This window comes from Micropterus dolomieu, linkage group LG11 (assembly GCF_021292245.1).
Source record: "Micropterus dolomieu isolate WLL.071019.BEF.003 ecotype Adirondacks linkage group LG11, ASM2129224v1, whole genome shotgun sequence".
NCBI classification, from domain to species: Eukaryota; Metazoa; Chordata; class Actinopteri; order Centrarchiformes; family Centrarchidae; genus Micropterus; species Micropterus dolomieu.
The window spans coordinates 2,242,643-2,249,356 of record NC_060160.1 but is presented as its reverse complement, the minus strand read 5'-3'; the positions used below and the strand labels follow the sequence as shown (position 1 = coordinate 2,249,356).

At 37.9% G+C, this 6,714-nt stretch overlaps 2 protein-coding genes across 2 annotated transcripts in view; both read left to right on the top strand.

Annotated features, from left to right (window-relative positions):
• LOC123978924 overlaps positions 1-703 on the top strand; it is a 3,587-nt gene extending 2,884 nt beyond the window's left edge. The window contains exon 3 of the transcript XR_006827086.1: positions 451-703. The gene's annotated coding sequence lies outside the window, so the exon portion shown is untranslated. The remainder of the gene's footprint in view (positions 1-450) is intronic.
• kcnh5b (potassium voltage-gated channel, subfamily H (eag-related), member 5b) overlaps positions 1-6,714 on the top strand; it is a 1,142,829-nt gene that overhangs the window by 518,320 nt on the left and 617,795 nt on the right. The window lies entirely within an intron of this gene.

Sequence of the window (6,714 nt, the reverse complement as noted above, 5' to 3'; positions counted from 1 at the left end):
ATAGAAAAGTTAAGTGCTAATTAATTTGTGATTCAAATCAAACATTAATTAAACAGTTGGGGGGGGGGGGGGGGGGGGGGGGGGGGGGGGGGAGGGGTGGCAGTCGTTAACGGGAACACCACATTTTTAATCAGGGTTACTGGTTGCATTTGAAGCAATAAGTTTTACATCCAATCAAAGTTAGGATGTTAACAAATAAATCAGACAGTGCAAAAGCAATTTATTGATATTCCAAAAGTTATAGTCTTGACTGGTCTTCAAATCAAGTCCCGAGTCCTCAATGTTCGACACCGAGACAAGACGAGTACAAATGCAGTCGAGTCCGAAACAAGACCATAAAAAAGTGGTCTCGAGTACTACAACACTGCTAGTTGTTGATGTTTTGTACTCTCTTTTGTTCTTTGTTGATTCGCTGTTTGCTTATATGAACTTTTGTTTTCTTTGCTTCAGAGCCTCGTCTCCAGTGCCTCCCTGTGCTGTACTCCTCAAACCACTACCAGCCCACTATGCCTCTTCAGCCTGCCTGCCATCGTCGGCCTCGATCCCTCCTCCACTACCCCGGCTTCTTTTTGTGTTGTTCATTAAAATACCGTTTTACTTTGCAACGAGTCTGTGTCAGCTCCTGGGTCCACTTCACTCACTAAAAATATATTCTATAACCGTTAATATTTTTTTTAAGTATGATTTTAGTAAAAGTTTTAATTGTTAGGAATTTGATACCAAAACAACACTTATTATTTAAATTTAACATTATTTTTAATGGATAAATAATTTAAATTATATAAAAATGTTTGGCCTCAGAAATCTATATCTTTTTCTTCTTAAAGCGCTTTCCTGTTTATTTTGTTGTAATATTTTCTATTTTCATTTGATATTTAGATGAATATGTTTACATTAAATAGGATGCAGGAAGTCTTAACAGACATGAGGATTCAAAATTTGATAGTTTACATCAGGTTTTGATTACTTTCTAATTGAATCCTTCCCTACAAGGCTTTTACATGTATTGATTAATTAAATAATATAATTTATTACGACGTGTAAAACATGGTTGAGACACTTTATTAACACACCTTTAAATAATTACTAGCATTCTATCCATTCCTGTGCAGCAGTTTATCTCTACATTACATTAGATTACATTAGCACTCTTCACTTTCCAGCTTGGATTCCCATCGGAACCAAACCAAACCATTAGTGGGTGGAGGCCGTGTTTTTTTTCCCTGTGTAATTATGGGTAATATTACTGCACAGTATTTCCTCACAGACTACTGACGCTATCAGCTGCACATATTCTGCAGAACAATTTCAATCACCTGATGCGTTCAGTGATGATTAATGTTCCAAGTCGCTCTATCGGAGCTGATAAACGCTTCACTCTGTGTTTTCTCCAGAAACTGACTGAGATGATAAAAAGAACTAATGCAGACAGAGAGAGAGAGAGAGAGAGAGAGAGGAGGTCAAACCGAAGGACGTTCTCTCATTAAGACTGATTATTTTGTGAGAGAAATGCGTAAAATCTTAGCTCTCGTGGTGTTTTTGAGCGCTGTGTGAGTCATTTTTTTACATTTCATTTGAGACAATATTTTTTCCATTGATATCTCAAAATTGCTTATTAAAGCAGTTTGACATAAATAGGATTTTACATAGATCTGAATTAATTTTGCCAACAAAAACTTAGATAAAAAATATTTGAAGAGAGCTAAAGTCTCAAAATGTTTGTCACCGATTAAAAAATAAAAGATGAATGTGACAAATTAACTACTTAACTGTGTCACAGACTGGCTCAGGTAATGTTGAAAGAGTTTAATTTAATAAACTAAAGTTAACAAAAATTAAGACCGAGGTGTGCAAAGCAGCAATGGCAGCAATGCATGGATGTGTGGCATTTGTGCTGTGTAGGCATTCCTATGCAAAAAAAGGTAAAGGAAGGGAGAGACTGGACTGAATACTTTAAAAACCCACGGGCCCAGGCGAGCTCAATCAGCTGACGACCATCCAAGCCAAGGGGTAAAAACAGTTTCAGACTTTGAAAACCGCTGATCCAAAGTATTATTTTACAACCTGCAAGCATCTGAATAATCACCTATTGTGGCTAATTGCTCACAACTATCCTCTACAGAAGATGATTTAGTCTGTTGCACTAATAATCACCATTAATATGACAGTTTTGCCTTTAATATTAGTTAATGTTCACGCTTCAGATCACAGATTTGTGGACTAAATTTATCTATAATCCTACTGAAAGTTAGACAATAAGCAGCAACAAGATAGCTGGAACAAACAACAAGCACGCCGGCAGGCCGACATTTACAAAAAGGTACGTTTAATGTAATTGTAATTATCAAGAACTTATGTAACATTAACATTACTTCTAACTGACCTAAGTGCAGGATTTGTGTAGGCTGTCAGAGATCAAAAATGTTATCACGGTAAAAAGTTCTTATCTTTCAATATAGATAATTATCACGATAAATATCAAATTGTTATTTCTTTCGAGTTTAAAGGCAGATTTTTGCTTCTCAGTGAGTAAGTTGAAGAAACCTGATGGTTAATTGTGGTTTAAACTCTTCTTTATGGGCAACACTTGATGCCAAACAGTGGATAACTTCACAAATCTGAGATAGAACATTCAAAACAATTATGATAAAATCTTTGTCAACAAATATGCATAAGTAAACATAAGTAAAAAAACATAAGTAGAAGCTTTTTTCAGTCCTTTTTCCTCAACAAAATAAACATCTTAACAAAAGAATTAAGTCCTAATTCGTGTATGTTTCAAGTGAATAAAATCCAACATTTATTGAATATTTATTGAACATTTTTTATATTTTTATTGAAGAAAATACATTGCGACAATTATTGTTTTATTGTCCAGCCCTATCGCCACTATGTGTGGACATAAGGGCTCAGATTAGGGGTGGGATGATACATTTGGGTCATGAGACGTGACAATGCATCAGAAAAAGACAAGAAGATTTCTAGCACTGTTTAGATTAAATATGTGATGCAGAAATATATGTGAGGGGGGTGTGGGGGGCCTCCCCCAGAAGATTTTGATCATTAAACTGGTAATTTCCTACATGCTGGAGACATTTTCTGCTCCAATTTACAGTGGAAATGTCTGTTTTTACATGAGGGAAAACTATATTGCATTTCATGTTTTCTTATTGTGCAAATAAACTTTATCTCAAAGCATTTTCATTTCTAAGTTAACATTTCTTGGTGCAAGCCATTCCAAAATGTGGTGGGGACATGTCCCCAGCGTCCCCAGTGTAAATGACAGCTATGCATGTAACTTACATATCAGCTGCTCCTTTCAACCTAAATGCAGAGACTATATACTGTATGTCCACACTATGTACACTGTGACTTACACAAAGAATCACATCAAATACTGCCTGAACTAGTGGACACTGGTTGTCTTTATTGCAGAGAGACACAAGGGTAACTTTGCCACTGTCATACTTCAGATGTCGGAGCGTCTTTGAACGCACCAACTGGAAGAGTTTTTAAATCGTTCAGTGCTTTAGGCTACTGCATGTCGACAAACGCAAACTGCCATGTAAGAGTGGTGAAATGTTAAGATGATATGTTACCGTGTATACGTCAAACACGGACCTGCTTATCCTCTTCGGAGAAAAATAGGAGGTAACCACAGACTGTATATAAAAAGGTGGTAACTTGAGGTGAATTTAGTTTTACTTGAAGAAACACGAGGAGAATCATGCAGAATCTTTGCATGAGTGTGTTGATACAAACACACTCTGCTCTCACACACTGTTTCAGAGGACATGAAGGTTGTTTATTTAACCTGGACAACTCTCATATGATGTTGGAGGATTAGAATGGTTTTCTGTGGGAATATATATATATCGTTCTACATTTTTCCATGATACTGTATCGATATTCCAGCCCATCATATCGATACATAATTTTTTTTTTCAAAGCGCTTTGACGATTAGCTCAATGCTAACACATAATGGGAATCTCCTTTAACGTGCTAACGGATATTAGCATTGCGATCGCGAAAATAAACTCAGCAAAAAAAGAAACGTCCCTTTTTCAGGACTGTGTATTTCAACAATAATGTTATAAAAATCCAAACAACTTTACAGATCTTCATTGTAAAGGGTTTAAACAATGTTTTGTAATTAAATTAACTTCATTAAAACATGGCAGACAGGACAGAACCACAGATAGATTACATATATTACAAAATGATACAAAGCAAAATAAGACAAACAAGAAGAGAGAGGTCAAAGTGAGATGTTAAACTGCAGATTGGGAAAAGTAGCTTCCAATAATTAGTATTTTCCTTCTGAGTCTGGAGCACTGCCAATATGATCTGTCTCAAGTCTTAAAAACCTCGTTCTGCAGATAATCAGGAAATTATGTTTTGCAAGAAGAAGAAATTTCTGTGACTGAATGATAAAAAATAATTGCAATCAGTTTCTGTGGTGCATATGTTGTCAAAGGTATGAAAAGAAATATATTGTATAGTACAGATGTTCTTGTTTTGGTCAATATCTACAAAGACTTTACTTAACATTTAAACATCTTAGGCTGAACAGGTATTTATTCTTGAAACAAATGCACTTGTTCACCTCATCCCTACTTTGCCATGATGGCGGACGAACGTCAGAGTATTGTTGTCAAACTACAAGTTATGTTCATCTAACAAAAACAACAACAACAGGGAGAGATCAGAGTACCGTACTGTGTCACACGGGTCACAAAAGTCTTAAGGAAGTCCGGAGGAAAACAGGGTGATTTATAGGTACTGAGTAAAGCCACAGCTGAACCCGCTGCCCTGGAATCAGCACTCAGGATCTTGATATGTGCTGCTGGCTGAGGAGCCTGCTGCATTTTGTCAGATAACTGGTTGATTTGTGTGTGTGTGTGTGTGTGTGTGTGTGTGTGTGTGTGTGTGTGTGTGTGTGTGTGTGTGTGTGTGTTCAATAATTTATTTTCCAGATAATGGCCTCTCTGCCTTTCTGTGACAGAAACTGTCAGACTGAACCAACTTGAGTGTGTTGCTGGGAGTGAAAAATGTTTAAATTTTGACTTTGCAGATTTAATAAACCACTACAAAACTGCTAGACTGACCACATAAATATATTTAAGATCTCTCTCTATCCTAAAGTTCTCACAGTTGCGTGTGCAATAGTGAAATTTAGACAGTTTGACTCCCTGTTCACCACAACCACTGGCAGCGCTGGAGCTGGGTAATTTAAGCAAATATTGAGGAGCCTTACTAACTTTAATATTCACAGTGAGAGTCGTAGTGAAACGTTTTCCAACCCCTGCCTCGTTTCTGGTGTCTTTAAATTAGTGTATTTTTTATTGCAATTCAAATTAATTAATAAAAAATAAATGGTTTAATTTAGTTTCTTACATTTATTCAGTCACCCCCACAGTTTATTTCTGTGTCGTTGACTAAATTGCTTGTCTGAGTACACCAGATGCTGTGGCTCTCCGTTTTGTGCAGAGCGACTGTCAGAAACAGAAATCCAGGTCTGAGTGTTCACTGCCACACCCCGAGGTCTCAGCAGATGTTATCGATACAGCGAGAGACGAGGAGAAGGAGGAGGAGGAGGAGGAGGAGGAGGAGGCGTTGAAACAAGGCTAGCTGCCAGGAGAGGAAAATAAATGAGAGAAAATGCAGAGGATAAGAGTAGATGAGAGAGAGAGAGAAGAGATGGACGACAAGAAGAGGAAATGAGGGGGACACAAAGAGAAATGGGAGGAGAAAAGGAAGATGTGAGTTGAGAAGAGCGGATGTTAGGACACGAGAGGAAAGGAGACAGAGCAGAGGACAGTCACGACGGACTGGAGGAAAAGTGAAGGACAGAGATAACGGAAGAAAGGGGGAGTCTGAAAAAGAAAAGAACAACTCGATCTTTCCTCTCTGCAACAGTAATGGTAACAGGAAGTGGAGAAGAAAATAAAATATTTAATATTTCAAACATGCAGAGGAAAATTATCCTCCCAGATCATTAACACCAGCACAACCTGAGAATCTACACTCACAATAAAGTACTACTTAATTTTATAAATTCTTGAATTAAATCCACATTTTGAGTTTTCCAACCAGGACATGTAGTTTACCAGGTTGGCCTTAACACAGACAACAGGCTAACAACATGTGCTAACATCGAGCTAAGCTAACAAACAATAACAAGCTAGACTGGAAGAGCGAGACTGGATAACAGCTGAAACCTACAAAGACAAACATAAAGACTGTGTTTTTAGTCTCTGGCAGTCAGGAAAGAGCATAAACTTTATGACAAACTTAAATACACTAAACAAAACACTGAGCGACTGCCTGGTCAGTGACGTCCGGAGTTCTGGAGGTAGAGACGCCACCTCAAATCCTGTGAGAACGCCAACCAGCAGCTTGCACTTTTATATGCAGCGATATTTAAAGCCAAAATAGGAGGAAAAAAAGCACAGAGTTTGGTGAGATCCTGGATGGAGAGGCGGTTAAGACACACCATTCAATCACATCCGCAATACAACTCTAAGGGGAAAGCCCGTAACGGCAAAGATGGCGGTCATCCCGCCTGTCCCACTGGAAAGCCAATCGTCTGCCTTTTACAGCCAAAGCGCGAAACATTTTTCTGCCAATCGTGTGGATTCACTGACATAAGGGTCTGTTTTACTTTGACTGAGCTTGCGTGGAAGTGGTGACGCATGCGTAGTAGAAGTATA